The sequence below is a fragment of the Coregonus lavaretus genome (genome assembly GCF_964263955.1).
Source record: "Coregonus lavaretus genome assembly, chromosome: 14".
NCBI lineage: Eukaryota > Metazoa > Chordata > Actinopteri > Salmoniformes > Salmonidae > Coregonus > Coregonus lavaretus.
In genome coordinates this window covers 41,499,739-41,522,090 of record NC_140001.1, presented here as the reverse complement: position 1 = coordinate 41,522,090, position 22,352 = coordinate 41,499,739, and the positions used below count along the sequence as shown (strand labels likewise).

At 41.1% G+C, this 22,352-nt stretch overlaps 1 protein-coding gene across 1 annotated transcript in view; it reads left to right on the top strand.

Annotated features, from left to right (window-relative positions):
• Positions 1-22,352, top strand: part of kcnt1b (potassium sodium-activated channel subfamily T member 1b) — a gene marked incomplete at both ends in the record, with an annotated part of 102,383 nt that overhangs the window by 8,930 nt on the left and 71,101 nt on the right. The gene's annotated exons all lie outside the window — the stretch shown is intronic.

The following is a 22,352-nucleotide window of genomic DNA, read 5'->3' as shown; positions in this document are numbered from 1 at the left end:
CGTGTTGCATGCATGGGCTGTGTGTGCAGTTGTTTTCTTCCTCTTGTTTTTCACTTAATTGACCACCTAATTGGTCCTATATTGACTAGGGGCTCTCCATGTATCATAGCTGCAGAGGTATTTCATTGGTTGATTGGAAGAAAAGCTGTTGGCCAAGACAACTGGAATTAAATCCCCTTAGTAGCAAATACAGTGCCTTCAGAAATTATTCATACCCCTTGACTTATTCCACATTTTGTTGTATTAAAGTCTGAATTCAAAATTGATTAAATATATGTTTTTCTCACCCATCTACACACAATACCCCATAATGACAAAGTTAGAACATGATATTAGATATTGTAAATTCATTGAAAATAAAGGCCACTCAGGAACATTCAGTGTCATCTTGGTAATCAACTCCAGTGTATATTTGGCCTTGTGTTTTAGGTTATTGTCTGGCTGAAAGGTGAATTTGTCTCCCAGTGTCTGTTGGAAAGCAGACTGAACCAGGTTTTCCTCTAGGATTTCGCCTGTGCTTAGATCTATAACGTTTATTTTGATCCTAAAGAATTCCACATCCTTGCAAATGACAAGCATACCCATAACATGCTGCAGCCACCACCATGCTTGAAAATAGGAAGAGTGGCACTCAGTGATGTGTTTTGTTGGATTTGCCTCAAACATAACACTATGTATTGGACATAAAGTTAATTACATTTTTTGCAGTTTCACTTTAATGCCTTTTGGAATATTCTTTGTGGTTGAATCTGTGTTTGAAATTCACTTCTTGACTGAGGGACCTTACAGATAATTGTATGTGTGGGGTAGAGAGATGAGGTAGTCATTCAACAATCATGTTAAACACTATTATTGCACATAGAGTGAGTCCATGCAACTTATTATGTGACTTGTTAAGCACATTTTTACTCCTGAACTTATTTAGGCTTGCCATAAGAAAGGGGTTGAATACAATACTTATTGACTCAAGACATTTCAGCTTTTCATTTTTTATTAATTTGTAAAAATCTAGAAAAACATAATTCCACTTTGACATTATGGGTTATTGTGAAAATTTAATAAATTTTAAATTCAGGCTGTAACACACAAAAAAAAGGAAAACACAAGGGGTGTGACTACTTTCTGAAGGCACTGTATATAAGCGCATTCTGCTTCACTGTTGGCTGTGGAGCTGTCTGTCTCTGTGGTGCTGAAATGAATGAAACTCAGTGAGTAAAGAAACAGAATTATGTTTTATGTTGATGAGCTGCAGGCAGGCAGGCATAATTGGTTTGTGTTAAATGCTGCATAGCTTCTTAAAATGTGGTTACTTAGTCAACATAACACACCGTTAAGATGGGAACTCCCTTAATGGTTTTGTGAATTCTCTAAGGTTGCTAATGGAACTTTCCTCCCCTTCTTCCACTGACTACAAACTCTGAGAATAGAATTTGAAAGCAGTGTTATATCATCAACATCAGCAGCTGCCTGCTGCCTGAGGAGTTCTAACGTATCATGGTTGGACTCTGACTGGCTGACAGGCTGGACTGGACATGACTTATTTGATATAGTTCAGCAGTAAAGATTGAGGCCTCAAGGCGTAGTCAGAAATGTACCTTTTGCTGTGTGAGTTGTATGACCAATGACAAAGGAGTTGGAAGTCAGTAATACTTCACACATAAACCCAACACCATCAATAGCAAGCAATGGAGTCTCTGGTATCTTGTCCTTAGTTGGTACATACTATACAGACTGTTTTGAATGTGTTGGATTTCCCAGTGTGGCGTGCTGTCTTTTGTTTGTTCATATTGCTATGAAAGAGCTGTGAAAGCTGTGTGAAGGTGTAAGATGTGAAAGAGGTTTTCTTTTATGTGAACAATGAATATGGATCTAGATGCAGAGCCAGCCCTGGGTTTTATCCTTACCTCCTGGGTATTTGCATGATGTGTATTGAAGCTCATTCGTTTGTTGTCAGGTATCAACATTAGGGCAATTTAGTCTGTTAGTAGCAATCGGTTATATCATTTTTTTCCAGTTTAGAAAACAATGTTTGTAATTGACAGAAACATCACAGAGCAACAGAGCACACTGTTATTTCTTTATTCCTGGTTCAAAATGTCAATTCCAGCAGCACAAATGTCTCACTGTAGATCTCTTCTGAACATGTCCAATATCGCTATGGCCTAGTGACTAGTAGATCAACTGTATGTCTTTTTATTGACAGAGAAAAAGTGAAATCCCTTTCTGCTGCTGCCTGAAATGTCAAGGTAAAGCGGCTTTTGTGAGAGTCAATGTGACGACTATCATTTCTCTCTGTCGTGTTGCTCTCTCTTTCTCTCTCCATCTCCATCTTTCTCTCTTTCTCTCTAATTTCTCTCTGTCACGTTGCTCTCTCTCTGTCTCTTTGTCTCTCAATCTTTCTTTCTCTCTCTCCCCCCTCTCTGTCTCTCTCTCTCTTTCTCTCTCTCTCTCTCTCTCTCCCCCTCTCTCGCTCTCTCTGTCTCTCTCTCTCTCTCCCCCCTCTCTCGCTCTCTCTGTCGCTCTCTCTCTCTCTCTTCCCCCCCCCCCCTCTCTCTCTCTCTCTCTCCCCCCTCTCTCTCTCTCTCTCTCTCTCTCTCAGCCTCCCAGCAGGATATTGCTGTCAGTATGTTTTTATATGTTTTGAAGCTGATGTCTGTTCTCACCGTGACTAGAATTGATCTTTCTAAATATTGTAGTATTTTTCAAGCTGAAATTGGACAGTATGTTTTCTCTTCGGACACTGATTTTCTCTCAGTATTTCCTTTACATACTGAGAGAAGATGCACACAATGTGTTTTCTCTCTGCGGTGTTCCTTCATTTTATAGGTGGTGGACCGAAGCCGAAAAACATTAAGTTGATCGATCCCTGTCGAGGGAAGAGCTGATATTTTGTATATCATAGTAAACCATTCTTATGATGACTATAGAATTTGTTGCCACCTTCAATTCTTACAAATTGTCTCATAAAAAGTATATTTCAACACTGTCTGCACAGGCAAATTTGCCGAACTGCTAAACTTGGAACCAATCGAACTCCCATATATACCCCTCGTGATGAAGGCAGCCAATGGCCTGCCTCTGAGTAAACACAACCTCACGTGAAAACTTGAGCTGCTCTCTGTGTGTGATGAAGACTGTAATAAGATAAATATCTGTTTTCGAGTGCACTTGAAATATGCAGCATGCAATGAGAATTGTCTTGATCACATGAAGAGGTAACTCCGTTGACCACTTAATTATAAATAATATGCCATTTAGCAGACGCTTTTATCCAAAGCGACTTACAGTCATGTGTGCATACATTTTTACGTATGGGTGGTCCCGGGGATCGAACCCACTATCCTGGCGTTACAAGCGCCATGCTCTACCAATTGAGCTACAGAGGACCAATTTATTGAAAGCTAGCCAAGGTTACAGTTTGACTAGCCTAGCCAGCTACTGTAAATGTCAATTTGCCTGCTCAGGAAGCTAGCTAGTGTTTCATTAGCTATCTCTCTGTCAGTGAATTACATTTTTAAATCATGTTTTGGCATGGTTATACACTGAGTGTTCAAAACATTAGGAAAATATTCCTAATATTGAGTTGCAGCCCCTTTTGTCCTCAGAACAGCCACAATTCGTCAGGGGATGGACTCTACAAGGTGTCGAAAGCATTCCACAGGGATGCTGGCCCATGTTGACTCCAATGCTTCCCACAGTTGTGTCAAGTTGGCTGGATGTCCTTTGGGTGGTGGACCTTCTTGATGGGAAACTGTTGAGTGTGAAAAACCTAGCAGCGTTGCAGTTCTTGACACACTCAAACTGGTGTGCCTGGCACCCACTACCATACCCTGTTCAAAGGCACTTAAATATTTTGTCTTGCCCATTCACACTCTGAATGGCACAGATACACAATCCATGTCCCAATTATTGTCAAGGCTTAAATATCCTTCTTTTAAAAATCCTTCTTTAACCTGTCTCCTTCCCTTCATCTACACTGATTGAAGTGGATTTAACAAGTGGCATCAATAAGGGATCACAGCTTTCACCTGGATTCACCTGATCAGTCTATGTCATGGAAAGAGCAGGTGTTCCTAATGTTTTGTACACTCCAGGTGAAAGCTATGATCCCTTATTGATGTCACTTGTTGAATTCACTTCAATCTACACAGACAAAACCCACAGATTTTTAAAAAACACGCAAATGCATATGGGGTCTCAATGTCTAATAGTGATGGCAGGGCCAGTTCAAACTAGAATAGGATGGTTCTCCTCACAGTTGAGTGAATCAGCTGAGCCCATGCTTGGTGAATAGCACGTGAACACAGGAGAGAAATGAATAGATCATGAGATAAAGCTATCTGCTCCTGCTATCTGCTGTACACTCTTAGAAAAAAGGGTTCCAAAAGGGTTCTTTGGCTGTCCCCATAGGATAACTGTTTCTGGTTCCAGGTAGAACCCTTTTTGGTTCTAGATAGAACTCTTTAGGGTTCCATGTAGAACCCTCTTTGTTAAGGGTTCTACCTCAAAAGGGTTCTACCTGGAACCAAAACCTGTGACCAAATGTGTTCTTTAAAGGGTTCTCCTATGGAGACAGCCAAAGAACCGTATTAGGTTGTAGATAGCACCTTTTTTTCTAGATACATTGCTAAGGTTGCTGCATTCTAAGTAAAGTTGGGAGTTATTTTACAGCTTGCATTGATGGTATCACGTTTCTATAACTAAATAGATTAGCACTACAAATATAAAAAATACTTTACCTGATAGCAGTTTCGGACGGATATCTCTCTCGAGCTGTCACCAGCTTTGTTTATGTACCTTAGGTATAGAGAACATGATTGTCAGACGTGATCAGCATAGATGGTAACAGGATAGTACACACGTTTTGATTGGTTTACTGTTTAGTACTTGGCAGCATTTGCCTGTTTAGCTAGCAAACATAAAAGTAAGTATTTTGAAAAAAAATTACAAGAATTGACATTGCCAACAAATGTAAATGTGTTCAGAATAAATAAATATGCACAATATGTAAAATCATCTTGAAAACTAAAGCAGAAACGATACTTTGGCCGTCTATTATCTGCAGAATGTTGATTCTAAGCACAGAGATTGCTTTAGAATAATATTGTGCAAATCAGCAGATTTGTTGATATGTTTCATCTCACTTCACTGTGAATATCATATAACATCTTTGCCTATTCATTTGTAACATCATATTTCTTTCAAACCAAAATAACATGAATGCCAACCAATGCATACTTCTTCATGTATATTTTCACTTGAGTGTTTCAGAAAGGTCATTGTGGAGCTATTCGCTGTCTCATTGTTGAGGATAATCGTAGCTGGTTGCCGGGCTACCATGTTTTCTGGCCTTTTAGACACTATAATTAATGGAGATCTCCATGGCAGAGAGGAGAGAAATCTCTCTGTGTCTGTCTTCTCTCATGGCTGTGGTGGGATTTATGTGAAAAGCATCTTCACGCACTTGCGGGTTTTAGCAGGTTGTGTCTTAAGAACATTAGCCAAAATGGAAACAACTGTAATTCGTTTATCACTAGCATGATTGGTTGTTTCTGAGCTCCAGAGCATAGGCCTAGTGTAAACAGAAAGAAGAAAACTCATTTGGTTTTTCTACGTTCTATGAGTTGATACAGTGCTTTCAGAAGATACACCTTGACTTATTCCACATTTTGTTGTGTTGCAGCCTGAATAAAATATGTACTCCATAATGACGAAGTGAAAACATGTTTTTAGAAATGTTTGCAAATGTATTGAAAATTAAATACTGAAATATCTCATTATACATAAGTATTCATACCCCAGAGTCAATACATGTTAGAATCACCGTTGGCAGCGATTACAGCTGTGAGTGTTTCTGGGTCTCCTTTTTAAAAGAACCGATCTCAGTCCTCTTTAAAGTGAACTCTGGGGTAAAAAAACAACAAAAGTACTCAGTTCTCTTTGTATTCACACTGCCTTTGCCTTTGAATGAGGACTCAACACTTTTGCAAGTTCACTTCACCTATTTTGTGGACTGAGTCCTCTTTGCATTCACATGCTATGTTTAGAAAGGAACCAAGATCTTTTTCTAACATGCACTCTAGGTTTTTACAAAGTGCAGGACAAGCCATTCAATCAGAATGTGTTATCGGACAGCTAGATATACCTACTTACATTTTGGAAGCTAATAGATAGCAATTAGTTAAAATATGAGACATTATAATTGTATACAGAAGATACTATTAACATGTACATTTGATTGGTAACAGAATAAATAGCTATAGAATAACTGCAGAATAAATTATGCTGTAATTGAAAATTGTACACCCAAGGTAGGCTACTGCCCCTTTAAGAGCTGGAATATATTTTGTACCCTATGTTGTGATTAGCACCAAATGTTCTCTTTTCACACTATTCAAACCCCACAATCAATAAACAGCTTATACAGTGAGGGAAAAAAGTATTTGATCCCCTGCTGATTTTGTATGTTTGCCCACTGACAAAGACATGATCAGTCTATACTTTTAATGGTAGGTTTAATTTGAACAGTGAGAGACAGAATAACAACAAAGAAATCCAGAAAAACGCATGTCAAAAATGATATAAATTGATTTGCATTTTAATGAGGGAATAAGTATTTGACCCATCTGCAAAACATGACTTAGTACTTGGTGACAAAAACCCTTGTTGGCAATCACAGAGGTCAGACGTTTCTTGTAGTTGGCCACCAGGTTTGCACACATCTCAGGAGGGATTTTGTTCCACTCCTCTTTGCAGATCTTCTCCAAGTCATTAAGGTTTCATGGCTGACGTTTGGCAACTCAAACCTTCAGCTCCCTCCACAGATGTTCTATGGGATTAAGGTCTGGAGACTGGCTAGGCCACTCCAGGACCTTAATGTGCTTCTTCTTGAGCCACTCCTTTGTTGCCTTGGCCGTGTGTTTTGGGTCATTGTCATGCTGGAATAACCATCCACGACCCATTTTCAATGCCCTGGCTGAGGGAAGGAGGTTCTCACCCAAGATTTGACGGTACATGGCCCCGTCCATCGTCCCTTTGATGCGGTGAAGTTGTCCTGTCCCCTTAGCAGAAAAACACCCCCAAAGCATAATGTTTCCACCTCCATGTTTGACGGTGGGGATGGTGTTCTTGGGGTCATAGGCAGCATTCTTCCTCCTCCAAACACGGCGAGTTGAGTTGATGCCAAAGAGCTCGATTTTGGTCTCATCTGACCACAACACTTTCACCCAGTTCTCCTCTGAATCATTCAGATGTTCATTGGCAAACTTCAGACGGCCCTGTATATGTGCTTTCTTGAGCAGGGAGACCTTGCGGGCGCTGCAGGATTTCAGTCCTTCACGGCGTAGTGTGTTACCAATTGTTTTCTTGGTGACTATGGTCCCAGCTGCCTTGAGATCATTGACAAGATCCTCCCGTGTAGTTCTGGGCTGATTCCTCACCGTTCTCATGATCATTGCAACTCCACGAGGTGAGATCTTTCATGGAGCCCTAGGCTGAGGGAGATTGACAGTTATTTTGTGTTTCTTCCATTTGCGAATAATCGCACCAACTGTTGTCACCTTCTCACCAAGCTGCTTGGCTATGGTCTTTTAGCCCATTCCAGCCTTGTGTAGGTCTACAATCTTGTCCCTGACATCCTTGGAGAGTTCTTTGGTCTTGGCTGTGGTGGAGAGTTTGGAATCTGATTGATTGATTGCTTCTGTGGACAGGTGTCTTTTATACAGGTAACAAACTGAGATTAGGAGCACTCCCTTTAAGAGTGTGCTCCTAATCTCAGGTTGTTACCTGTATAAAAGACACCTGGGAGCCAGAAATCTTTCTGATTGAGAGGGGGTTAAATACTTATTTCCCTCATTAAAATGCAAATCAATTTATAACATTTTTGATATGCGTCTTTCTGGGTTTTTTTGTTGTTATTCTGTCTCACTGTTCAAATAAACCTACCATTAACATTATAGACTGATCATGTCTTTGTCAGTGGGCAAATGTTCAAAATCAGCAGGGGATCAAATACTTTTTTCCCCCACTGTATAGCTCTCATAGCCTATAGATCACATATTGCAAACAAATAATCTGACCTAAAAAGTCCACACATTTTGGAATTTCTGTTCCTTGACAATCGCTAATCAATATCCAAAAACAGCACACATTTTTTTCTGCAAACCTGCACATCATCATCTTCTCTCTTTTGTGGCAACAATGTGAGTGTTTATGGCAGGGGAAACGGTGTTGCAGTAGTCTAGTGTGTGGTGCGGGAATAATGACAAGCGAACCTTGGGAGCTTTGCGTTCACATTGTATTAAAAAAGGGAACCAGATGGCGGAATTCAAGCGAACCGAACTCAGACCACCTCTTGAGATGGTCTCAGTTCGGTTCGCTTCGGGGGCTCTTTTGAGGGGTCTGAGTTCCTTTGGAGTGTTCACACTGCACAAATAAATTAAGCGAACTGCACTGAGTTCACAAAAATTGGCTGAAAGGGACCAAGTGTGAAAACACCATAAGAGCTTTGCACACCTGGATTGTGCAATATTTGCACATTATTATTTTCAAAATTCTTCAAGCTCTGTCAAATTGGTTGTTGATCATTCGACAACCATTTTCAAGTCTTGCATTGATTTTCAAGGAGATTTAAGTCAGAACTGTAACTTGGCCACTCAGGAACATTCACTGGCTTCTTGGTAAGCAACTACAGTGTAGATTTGGCCTTGTGTTTTAGGTTATTGTCCTGCTGAAAGGTGAATTCATCTCCCAGTATCTGGTGGAAAGAAGACTGAACCAGGTTTTCCTCTAGCATGTGCTCCTTTCCATTTCTTTTTTATCCTGAAATACTCCCAAGTCCTTAACAACTACAAGCATACCAATAACAGCTACCACTATGCTTGAAAATATGGAGAGTGGTACTCAGTAATGTGTTGTATTGGATTTGCCACAAACATAACACTTTGTATTCAGGACAAAATGTTAATTGCTTTGCCACATTCTTTTCAGTATTACTTTAGTGCCTTGTTGCAAACAGGATGCATGTTTTAGAATATTTTTATTCAGTACAGGTTTCCTTCTTTTCACTCTGTCAAAAGGGTTAGTATTTTGGAGTAACTACAATGTTTGTTGATCCATCCTCAGTTTTATCATATCACAGCCATTATCTTTGTAGTGACTTGGTGTATTGATACACCATCCACAGTGTTATTAATAACTACCATACTCAATTGGATATTCAATGTCTGCTTTCTTAATTTAATTAGTTTTGAAGTGTTGTGATTACTGAGCCGATGTGTCTGTGATTTTTTTGAGGGGGGCATCTCCAAAACCACCAGCACCCCAATGTACCTGCCTGGTAGTTGTCTGATCTGTTTGTGCTGTAGTCAATTCCTCTAAGGTTGGTTGTGCAATACAGCCTGACCTTGTTATAGTAAGGCCTGGATGATAGGATGACCCCCAGACTCCCATGCAACCCCATCCCCAGCTCGCTCGCTTTCTCTCTCCCTCCATCCCACCTTCTTTATCTCTCTCTCTCTCTCTCTCTCTCTCTCTCTCTCTCTCTCTCTCTCTCTCTCTCTCTCTCTCTCTCTCTCTCTCTCTCTCTCTCTCTCTCTCTCTCACCATCTCTCACCCTCTCTCTCTCTTTCTTCCTCCCCTCTAACTGGCAGTTTTTAGAAAATAGCTATATAAATCATATGTATTATTATTACTAGTATGCAGGCTAGTGGATGGGAGGGTATGGGTAGTTGTGCGGCTCAACAGGCTCTGTCAGTGCTTTCTCCCTCCCTCCACCCTGTGTCTTTCTGAGTAGTAGGTAAAGCGAGTCTAGGCTAATGGGATCTGTCAGTGCTGCCAGTCTCTCTGGCAGGCTGGTGCTCCTGGCTGGTGTTGCTGGCAGCCTAGCATTGGCATCCTTCTCAGAGGGGATCCCCTCACTGGCTGTCATTATCTCCAGGGCTGGGGTGAAGCTGTGTGGGTGCTGTAGAGGAACAGGCACACCAGGGGTACGCATATGACGGGGGATGGGAGTGTGTGCGTGTGTGTGTGTTTGTGTGGGTGTGTGTGTGTGCACACACGTTTATGATTGACATGGGGATGGGAGGAAGGAGGGCTGGCAGAGCAGAGGAGGCGAGGAGGAGGAGGGGTTGGTAAATGCTCATTTCAGAAATAGAAACAGAAGTCAGATTCTCTATGTAGCTAGGCTTTTATGTACGCCTGTCTCTTGATTGAAACCCGAAGGAGCAGCGGGGTAATGTTTGTGAAAATTGGTTCATTCTATCTTCCCTTTCGATTAATAATTTTGTTTTCCTCCCCCCATGTGCCGCTTTTCATGATGTTGATGGGAGCTATATGGAATGAGTGGTGGTAATTAGATGTTAAATATACTATAACTGCTCCTTTGAGGAAGAATGACACTGTTTGAATACTGACCTTGCTTTCTATAGCCTGTTTAGTAGAGAAATTAGCGTTTAATACTTTGAAACCGCTCCACTCAACAAGGCAACAACAAGGCAGCCGTGGACAAGACCCTAACTGGATGGTGTACATAACAGTGTTTATGGCAGGGTATAGCAGTGATGATGATGATGATGATGATGATGATGATGATGATGATGAACCAGCAGTAGTCCTCTGAATGCATCAAGGGCTGTATGTGCCTCAGGGAAGGTCACGGTTAGTGTGAACTATTCCCTGTTCTGCCACCTAACGTGTGAAGATACATTATGTGATGTGCATGGACTGTAGTGTTGGGCAATGTTGCTTCCAAAACAGGGCACCTACAGGTTAGACACAAACGCGCACACGTGCACAAGCATCACACACACACACACATGCACACACACACACTTTGTCAGACTCAGAGCCTTGAGTCTAGACCATAGGTAGGCTTAGTCATCATGCTAGTGTGTGGGTGAGCCACAGTTATAGCTCTCGCCTCTCACCCTCATCGGCACTAGAGATCGAATTAGTTCCATTTAAATTGACTGCACTGTCTCGGTCTGTACATCTGCAATGTGGAATATAGCTCAATCAGTGTGAGAATCCCAATGTGTTAAATGTGTCATTGAGATTCGATTTCTACCTCCCTCTGATATGATTAACACTTGTTTCAGTATTTTTCTATCTCGTCTTAGTCAGTATCTCCTAGCTAGAAAATAGAATAAGATTCTATTCGTTTTTGCCTACAGTATAAATGGTTACTGTTAGCCTGATTTATAGAGGCACAACTCAGAGGATACTAAGTGGTTGTCGAGCACAGTCTCATGAGGCTTGTCCTAGTGGGAACTGCAATAAGTATAGACTTCATGGAAGTGAGAAAATAAAACTGTCAGGGGAGAATTAGTTTTATAACATCAGTTATGCTTTCCTTCATTTATTTTTGTTGGGAAATAGTTGGAAATAGTTGGAACAGCGTTCACAATTTATCACTCAGGCATTTGTCTTCCCTTGTTTAATTAGCTGCCATTGGTGAAGGCTGGATCCCTATGGTTGTCAGGTTTAATAAGCTGCTGTAATGACTGGGACGTGACGAGCTCGTCAGCAAGCTAGGGGACTGTGTGTGTGTGTGTGTGTGTGTGTGTGTGTATGTGTGTGTGTGTGTGTGTGTGTGTGTGTGTGTGTGTGTGTGTGTGTGTGTGTGTGTGTGTGTGTGTGTGTGTGTGTGTGTGTGTGTGTGTGTGTTTACGCGCGTGTGGTGTGTGCATAGAGACACAACATCGTCACACTGGACTGGAGGCTGATGTGGGGACAAGGGTAAATGGGAATTTGTTTCTATGAGACATGGCAGAAGGGTAGAAGGGTTACTCAGCTTTTCTCTTCTCTGTGCAGGCAAGTGGAATGGATAGAAAATAATTGGCTAGTACAGTGCCTTCAGAAAGTATTCATACCCCTTGACTTATTCCACATTTTGTTGTGTTACAGCCTGAATTCAAAATGGATTAAATAGATTTCTTTCCGCACCCATCTACAGACAATACCCCATAATGACAACATGAAAACCTGTTTTTAAAAATTGTAGCAAATGTATTGAATATGAAATACTGAAATATCTCATATATATATATAAGTATTCACACCCCTGAGTCAATACTTTGTAGAAGCACCTTTGGCAGTGATTACAGCTGTTAGTCTTTCTGGGTAAGCCTCTAAGAGCTTTCCACACCAATTCTTCAAGCTCTGTCAAATTGGTTGTTGATCATTACTAGACAACCATGTTCAGGTCTTGCCATAGATTGTCAAGTACATTTAAGTCAAAACTGTAACTCGGCCAGTCAGGAACACTCACAGACTTCTTGGTAAGCAGCTCCAGTGTAGATTTGGCCAAATGTTTAAGGTTATTGTCCAGCTGAAAGGTGAATTAATCTCCCAGAGTCTGGTGGAAAGCAGACTGAACCAGGTTTTCCTCTAGGATTTTGCCTGTGCTTAGCTCCATTTATTTTTTATCCTGAAAAACTCCCCAGTCCTTCAAGATTACAAAAATACCCATAACATGATGCAGCCACCACTATGCTTGAAAATATGGAGAGTGGTACTCAGTAATGTGTTGTATTGGATTTGCCACAAACATAACACTTTGTATTCAGGATAAAAAGTGAATTGCTTTGCCAATGTTTTTTGCAGTATTTCTTTAGTGCCTTGTTGCAAGCAGGATGCATGTTTTGGAATATTTGTATTCTGTACAGTCTTCCTTCTTTTCACTCTGTCAATTAGGTTAGTATTGTGGAGTAACTACAATGTTGTTGATCCATCTTCAGTTTTCTCCTATCACAGCCATTAAACTCTGTAACTGTTTTAAAGTCAACATTTGCCTCATAGTGAAATCCCTGAGCGGTTTCCTTCCTCTCTGGTAACTGAGTTAGGAAGGACACCTGTATCTTTGTAGTGACTGAGTGTATTGTAATTAATTACTTCACCATGCTCAAAGGGATATTCAATGTCTGTTATTTTTATTTTTTTACCCATCTACCAGTAGGTGCCCTTCTTTGCGAGGCATTGGAAAACCTCCCTTGTCTTTGTGGTTGAGTCTGTGTTTGAAATTCACTGCTCGACTGAGGGACGTTACAGATAATTGTATGTGCGGGGTACAGCGATGAGGTAGTCATTTAAAAATCATGTTTAAAACTATTATTGCACACAGAGTGAGTCCATGCAACTTATTATGTGACTTGTTAAGCACTTTTTAAGCAAGTGTTTACTCCTGAACTTATTTTGGCTTGCCATAACAAAGGGGTTGAATACTTATTGACTCAAGACATTTCAGCTTTTCATTATTCTACATTTAATCAATTTTAAATTCAGGCTGTAACACAACAAAATGTGGAAAATATACTTGTTACTTGGGTTCATGTCAATGCTCTCTGTCTTAGGGCCAGCTTTAATTTGTGTGTGAGTAAGGCTAGCAGGTGAAATAATAAGCTGAAATGACTCTACAGTTTAATATGCTGCCATGTTGTTTTGCTTGTTTGATTTCCCTCCGTGAGACAATTATGTAACTTCAAAAGAAGACATAATTGCTGTGTGGGTCCTCTAAGACTGTGATATTATTTTGAGCCAGTGCCCATGGCTGCCCAATCTCTCTCTGATGATCTTACTTGTATAACACTATTTGAAATCTGTCAAATATTTATACTTTGAGCATTTAATCTAGCCTGCCTGGAATGCCATATGGGCAGAGTTTGCAGTTCTGAGACTATTATATTGGTTCATTAAGCCAGGCAAGCTCAATCAACCACAGGTAAAGTATTTGAAAGGATTTTGAATACTATTTGAACCCAGGTCTGCTGAGTTGAAACGTCAGACTCATTTGTTACCCTGTCTATCCACAGAGAAAAGACTGTGTGTTTTAGAGTAGCACCAAAATACAAAAGTATTAAAGTAACAACCCTTGACAGTTTCACTGGATTTAAAGTAAGAGGGATAAAGGGGCTAATGTTATTGAACAAGACATTTAAAGAATGAAATGTCAGAACTGTAATACAGTGGTGCTAAATCTCAGCGTAATGTGTTTAAGGTTGTATGTTACATAATCAGGTTTGCACTAGCGAGTACAAGTTATTTATCCCTGTTATATTCAAATGAGGACTTCAAAACGTCTTTATTGTGCAACCTCTCCAAAGGTACATTTGTTTTATTCATGATATGCTGCTTTGTTTGTCCTTATTGCCGCCAGAGCAATGTTCTTGCATAATTTAAGAAACGTTTGAGAGAAGAGATTAATTAACCGCTACCCAAAAGCTAGGCTACATCTCAAAGTTTAATTTTGTGGTATAACTGAATATTGCCTGATATCTGCCTGCTTTGCCTACGTAACTTTATATATTATTATTAAATTTTTTGTTCTATATCAGCACATACTTTACGTGACTATATACCATTAAAATAAACAACCAGTTTCCACTTCTGTCACATATCTGTACAATATGATATGTCCATGTGTGCCCCCCTGATCCCTGAGGCATAGTCTATTTCAGACCACATAGAGGAAAGTGCTATTTTTCAGGGTTTTCTTGGGTCACAGTCCCTCTGCTGCTTGCGTAGGCATGTGTGTGTGTGTGTGTGTGTGTGTGTGTGTGTGTGTGTGTGTGCAAGCATGTATTCTTGCGTAGGCATGTGTGTACATACAGTATGTGTGTATATGTGTGCACGTGCGTGCGTATTGTATGTGGTCATGAATGTGTATGTCCAAGTGTGCCATTGGTGTTCTCCCCTCTCTGGCCATGTTATGTTGAAGCAGACAGCTGTGGTGTTGTGTAGCCTGTGGAGATTGACGCTGCTTGCTCCTGTTCCAATGTGTTTTGACAGAACAGTGTTACAGTGGCTCTCGGCTCCCATCTGCAGTGTGAAGGAGGTAGTGATGCATGACCAGTGATTATGAGGGATTAGGGACCCTGGTCGCTCCGACTGCGGTGTGTGTGTCCGTGTGTCCGTGTGTCCGTGTGTCCGTGTGTCCGTGTGTGTTGTCGCCCCAGACTGCCATTCCATTCCCACTGTCACCAGCCTTATTTTCAGTACTGGAAGTAGATTTAAGGGGACCTTTTTGAGTGTTATTAGTGCTATATATTGCTGTTTTCCAAAAAGGTACATGTAGCGGAGGCCATTTGAAATCACGCTCTGGCAATTATTGGCCTTGACTAAGTATAAAACCCAATAGTAGCCCTTGGACCAAGGTGATTTCCCTTTGGTTTAATGGCAATAGCTCCTGGTTATGAATTCCCCCTTTTACATACACACATTGACAAAGCATCAACGTATCCTAAGAGCTATATTTGCCATTTGCGCATCAAATAGTGCTCATTTAGTTGTGTCTGTTTGCTCCTGTTGCAGTTTTATTTGTATGACACACATTTTTATATCAGCCGTTTCCCCACAATATGTACATATTCATCGATTCAATGAAGCATTAACTTGTCAAATTAGCTATATTTTGCTCATAAAATACTACTAATCATTCAGTTGTGTCGGTCTGCTCCTTGTGGTAAACTGCTGCTACTGCTCAGTGTCTGCTGGAGGTAAGGCTGCTGTTCTCTCCATCACCATTAGGTGGCTCTGTGGAGACTGAGTACGGGCCTCTCCTCAGCACTTGTTTTCTTCCTCTTATCCTTTTCCCTTCCTTCATTCTAAATCTATTTTTTTTCTTGCACCACCTTCAATCTCCATCACTTTTTTATTACATTACCTGTATCATTTCCTTCCCATACTGGACTCAGTCCTCCTTCACTTTTCTTCTTGCAATTGCTTTTCCTGGAGTTGCTATCTATTGATCATTCTAAAGTGTTTGTGACAGGCTGTATTTAGTCTTTCCCTGTATTATCCTCTTCACCATAGGACAACTTAAAAGATTTTAGGGGTTCAGTAATGTTGGAAAATATACTGTAGGCCATGGTGAGGAGTGGATGTTCCGTTTATGTTTTGGTGTTGTAAATGAGGTCTTATATTGAGGGCATACAAGCATCCTAGTGTTAGTTAATTGCAGTGCACCTGTTCATATGCCTGTGGCTGTTGGTCTGGTGGTGCCACATCAGGGGTTGTGTCTACACTGTAAAAGACTACTCAATTTAGATGAGACATGGGACTGATTATTGATTATAGGAGTGTCCGATCTGGTGGCAACTGCAAGCTTCAAGTATTACTGAGATTTCACAGTATGAATAAGTCATCCATCACTCTTGTTTTGTAAATTAATAAACCTCACCTCAGTGATCCTATGCATTAAGTACAATTATTCATAATGGAGTAAAGGCACTTTACACTACAAAACTGTTAATACACATTATATTTAGGTGCACAGAATGACAGCTGAGGCAATGTGAAGTGATCAAAATGCATATTTGATCACACCCACCTTTGAACATCTTGCAAGTTATGTAACAATGTGTGCAGTTACACTAGCAACAGAGGCACACGTCTACTGGTAGAATGGTTTGACGTTGGACTGATGACGTCTTGAGGCTGAGATAAAATGGAACTCACATCTCCAAAGGATGGAGTGCTGCTCAATAACAAGATGAAGCTCCCAGCACTTTCTCACATTATTTTGTGATGCAGAAAGGAAGGGAAAGCAAGTCTACCTTGGTCTATATTGCCTCAGAAGTGCGTTCAGGATGCGGTTTTGAATTTCAGTCGCTCCATAAGCTTGTACTGACAACAGAGAGGTAACATATTGTTCATTCTCGGCTGGGGGTAACTTGGGAGCGGGTGAAGGATGGCTGTCGCTAAGCTCACGCCGTCTCCCTCGGAGATAGACCCAGACGTCAAGACCGAGGCAACGAAAACACCGGAGGAGCCGACTTGGGTCAACCCGTCGAAGCCGATACGGACGATGGGCTCTTTTGGGAGTGATGCTGGGCAAAGGTACCGCACATTGACCCGCATGAAGCCGCTGCATGTCTCAGGCTAAGAGCACCAGTTCGATATCAAACCTGCAGCATCCTCAAACCCCCAAGCGCATGTCGCAAAGCACAGTCTAATTGTATCCCATATAGGCTATTGATCATTATCTTTAGGCAAAGGATATGCATTGACCTATGTTATGATACATTCGTATCGAATATATAGCCTACATTCCTTAATCGATTCTATCCTTTGCAAAAATGAAAACAACAAATCGCGATCTCTGTTTTCCAGTCTATTGATAGGTTTAGGCTATATTGACACATGATATGCGCGATTTATGAAGCTGATTTATGACGGATTGGCAACGCTGACTGCACGCAATGGCACTGTTTGTTACAGTAGCGCAAATTGGCACTGTATGTGCCACCCACTTGTAAATCATATTTATCTCAACCCCTGTTGTTGAGGTTTTTCTGGGTTTTTCTTTATGTTTGCAGTTTGCTTTCTGTGCATCGCTTACATAATTCTGAGGATGCTGCGGCTCTTTATAGATGTCTGAAGCAATATCATATCATGGTAATCGCGGATGTAGGGACCGTACAATTGCTTTATTGGTTGCATGGATGATCTTGACACATTTTTATTGATATTTTGCTCATTCAAGTGATTTAATCGATTTCAATCTCCATGATAGACAGTTACATTTGAGTCATTTAGCAGACGCTCTTACCCAGAGCAACTTACAGGAGCAATTAGCGTTAAGAGCCTTGCTCTGGGGCACATCGACAGAGCCCTGTCGGCTCGGCTCGGGGATTCGAGAATTCGAACCAGCAACCTTTAAGTTACTGTCTGCTTTGCAATGCAAACCACAGGTGATTATGTGTGTGTGTGTGTGTGTGTGTGTGTGTGTGTGAGTGTGTGTAACCTACATATGTGTGTAGCCTAGGCTACATGTGTGCCAGAGCACATCAGCAACTACAGTGGAGTAGCATTACCCGTACTCCCCAGCCAAGTCACATGAAATGCTGCTCTTTGAATGGGACTACACGGTTTCATTAAGGGGGAGGATATACAGGCAGCCTACATTGGCCTGCTGAATAAAGGTCAGTATGGGTGTTAAAATGCTCTCTTTATCCCAGAACTGTATGCAGTCCCACAACCTTACCATTCTCATCCCTTCTCACTATTGCTCTCAGCACTTTACTGCATAATTCAATTAATGATGTTGGTTGGACAGAAACCTGCAAGAATGTTATGAGTCTGCTACAGTATTTCTGCTGTGTAGCATAATCCACAGAGGGGCAAAGCCAGGTTGAGGTTGGTGCAGGGTGTCAAATCTTTCAATATCTGCAGAGAGTTGCGCTAAGTCAATACAGTTAATTACAGCAGTTTTAACATTATTAACAGTTACATATGCCTGTAATGTTTAGTTCTGACGTTTATGCACCATTGAATCCACTTACCTGTGATTTTCCAATGTCACTGGCTTCATTAACTATTCAGAAACATTGACACACGTGTGTTAACTGTTCTCTGTATACCATTACAACAAGAATTCTGTCAAAGGGAATACAATATTGATGAGGCTATAGTATACTGCCTTACTGACTGTGAAAATAAGACAGTATAGTCTGTAGGCAGTATATGTTTCTCTTTCAAATGTCTCACAAGAATAATACAGACTGAGGCAGAACTGAAGAGGTTCACAACTGCACCAACATCATCCAACAATGCAGCAGTGGGCTTTTTGGGGGGTCTAAAGTAAAGTACTGTAGCTTCTAATTTTCTCTACTTTTGCATATTTGTGATACTGAATGTTATCAGATCTTCAACCAAAACCTAATATTAGATAAAGGAACATAAGTGAACAAATAACACAACAATTACATATTTATTTCATTTATTTCATAAACAAAGTTATGCAACACCCAATTCCCCTGTGTGAAAAAGTAATTGCCCCCTTACACTCAATAACTGGTTGTGCCACCTTTAGCTGCAATGACTCCAACCAAATGCTTCCTGTAGTTGTTGATCAGTCTCTCACGTCGCTGTGGAGGAATTTTGGCCCACTCTTCCATGCAGAACTGCTTTAACTCAGTGATGTGTGGGTTTTCAAGCATGAACTGCTCGTTTCAAGTCCTGCCACAACATCTCAGTTGGGATTAGGTCTGGACTAGAAATGTTCATGTAGACTTGATTGTGTGTTTTGGATCATTGTCTTGTTGCATGACCCAGCTGCGCATCAGCTTCAGCTCACAGACGGATGGTCTGACATTCTCCTGTAGAATTCTCTGATACAGAGCAGAATTCATGGTTCCTTCTATTAAGGCAAGTCGTCCAGGTCCTGAGGTAGCAAAGCATCCCCAAACCATCACACCACCACCACCATGCTTGACCTTTGGTATGATGTTCTTACTGTGGAATGCAGTGTTTGGTTTTCGCCAGGCATTACTGGAACCATGTCGTCCAAAAAGTTATACTTTTGAATCATCTGTCCATAGAACGTTCTTCCAAGAGTCTTGATGATCATCAAGGTGCTTTTTGGCAAACTTGAGTCAACTTTTTGGACGAGATGGGTCCCATTATGCCTGGCGAAAACCAAACACTGCATTCCACAGTAAGAACATCTTACCAAAGGTCAAGCATGGTGGTGGTGGTGCAACAAAGCAACAAATTGGAAGTTTTGGAATGGCCTAGTCAAAGACCAGACCTAATCCCAATTGAGATGTTGTGGCAGGACTTGAAACGAGCAGTTCATACTTGAAAACCCACACATCACTGAGTTAAAGCAGTTCTGCATGGAAGAGTGGGCCAAAATTCCTCCACAGCGACGTGAGAGACTGATCAACAACTACAGGAAGCATTTGGTTGGAGTCATTGCAGCTAAAGGTGGCACAACCAGTTATTGAGTGTAAGGGGGCAATTACTTTTTCACACAGGGGAATTGGGTGTTGCATAACTTTGTTTATGAAATAAATATGTAATTGTTGTGTTATTTGTTCACTTATGTTCCCTTTATCTAATATTAGGTTTTGGTTGAAGATCTGATAACATTCAGTATCACAAATATGCAAAAGTAGAGAAAATTAGAAAGGGGGCAAATACTTTTTCATAGCACTGTACCATAGAGCAGGGGTAGGCAAGCCTGGTCCTGGAGGGCCACAGGCACTTCATGTTTTTGATTTAAAGTTACAATCTGAAGCCCGCACTCGACCCTAACCCGCAAATATAGAAAATACGCTGTACAGTCAGAAATGGCTGAACTATTTTTTGACAGGCCTTTTTTGATAGGTCTGTGTTTCTGCTTATAATTTCCAACATTTGTGTAGGCTATTTGTTAGTCAGGCAATGTGTTAGTATATAATTAGATACATGCAGCTTTTCTTCTGTCATTACTAGAATACTAAATAAATCCTTGATCACCAGAATAACCCGCAACTATAGAAAATGCGCTGTACAGTCAGAGATGGTGGAACTATTTTTTGACAGGCCTTTTTAGATAGGCCTATGTTTCTGCTTATAATTTCCGACATTTTGGTAGGCTATTTGTTAGTCGACTTGTCTATAATTAGATAGATGCAGCTAATCTTCTGTCATTACTTGTTGCCCTAGAATACTACATAAACCCTTGCTCACAATAATAATGTCATAAAAAATCAATAGAAGGGCCTCCCGAGTGGCGCAGCGGTCTAAGGCACTGCATTGCAGTGCTTGAGGTGTCACTACAGACCTGGGTTCCATCCCGATCCCAGGCTGTGTCGCAGCCGGCCGTGACCGGGAGACCCATGAGGTGGTGCACAATTGGCCCAGCGTCGTCTGGGTTAGGGGAGGGTTTGGCCGGCCGGGATGTCCTTGTCCCATCGTGCTCTAGCGACTCCTTGTGGCGGGCCGGGCGCATGCACGCTGACTTCGGTCGGCAATTGTATGGTGTTTCCTCCGACACATTGTTGCGGCTGGCTTCCCGGGTTAAGCGAGCAGTTTGTCAAGAAGCAGTGCTGCTTGACAGGGTTGGGTTTTGGAGGACGCATGGCTCTCGATCTTCACCTCTTCCGAGTCCATACGGGAGTTGCAGTAATGGGACAAGACTGTAACAACCAATTGGATATCACGGAAAAGGGGTCAATAATAATAAAATACAATTTTAAAATCAATAGAACGAATGCTTCAATCTAGTTGACAGTGGTAAAGGTTGTTTTCTCTTTCCTCTTTCATCTCTGCTTCTCTCATGCAGCAAAGACGTTTAGGGACCGGGGAGAAAATGCAATAACATTTTTTAAAAACAGGAAGGATAAAAATAGGCCTAATGAAAAACCTCAATGTAGCCTATAGATATGAATTGCACAGGAATTATACATTTATGGATATTTAATGCATTGTTTTCTCTATATTAAACCCGCCCGCCACCCACCCGCTCTTCATCCACGCGGATATAACCGCGGGGACTGCGGGTTAGGAGTCAACCCGTGCATCACTAGCGCTTGTGTATGTGCATTCATGTGTGTGTGCGTGCGTGTCAGTCGCCATCACAGCTAGCAGGGACAAGATAGTGTTTCTCAGATGATGATGATGATGATGATGATGGTGGTTATGACTCTAAGCCCATGCAGCTTAACACACTCACAAAAGCCTCTGAGTCATCGTGCACTGATCTAAATACACTGGAGTGAGAATGAGAATAAATCGGTTCACTGTTGTTGACTGTACTGGATGCAGCCAGGCACAGTCTTCACTGAATAGCCTACAGTGTTGTTTTGCTGCTGCGGCATGGAATTATAAACACAGTAAAATATAGCAGAGATGGTCTGAGGCATTTGTAATATCTGTTATCATATTAAATAGTCAAACAGCACCACACATTAGATAGTTTGTCAGATGTGCTGATCTTTGATGCATTGATCTTGTATGATTTGCATAATAGTGTTCATATCCATATCATTTCACTTTACACTTACATTTTACATGTCCATGTATTGTGTGACAAACATTTTATAGTACAAAAATGTTATATTACTGTGTCTGTGACTGCAACAAAATTCCCACTTCCCATCTTTTAATTAACTTCCTTCAGACAGGATGTTGTCAGTCAGTCAGTCAGAGATCAGAGTGCTCCATGGAAAGGCAGTGAAATATGATCAGCGTGAGACCTGTCCTCTACGTGTTCAGTGTTCAGCTCTAAAGAGGATGATGGAGGGATGGAAGTAAGGAGAGATGGAAGGAAGGAGTGAGAATCAATAATATGACCCATCTCCATTGACCCACCACTCCATTCCTCCACACTCCTCTCTGTTTAGTTATTCATTACGGCATTATTTATATGCCTTGGAATCCCCTCGGTGCCGTGCTAGGATGCTTCCGGTACATTCGTACCAACAGCTGGTTTGGAGGATTTACATTTAGGATGTAAACAAACAGTGTAACCAAGACTTACAGTAAGCTAATATAGTAGTTTGCTTTCCAAGGATATAGGACGTTGATACTGTAAGATCTTGTTTTATAATACTATAAAATATTTGTACGATATTCTGATTATGGGAATA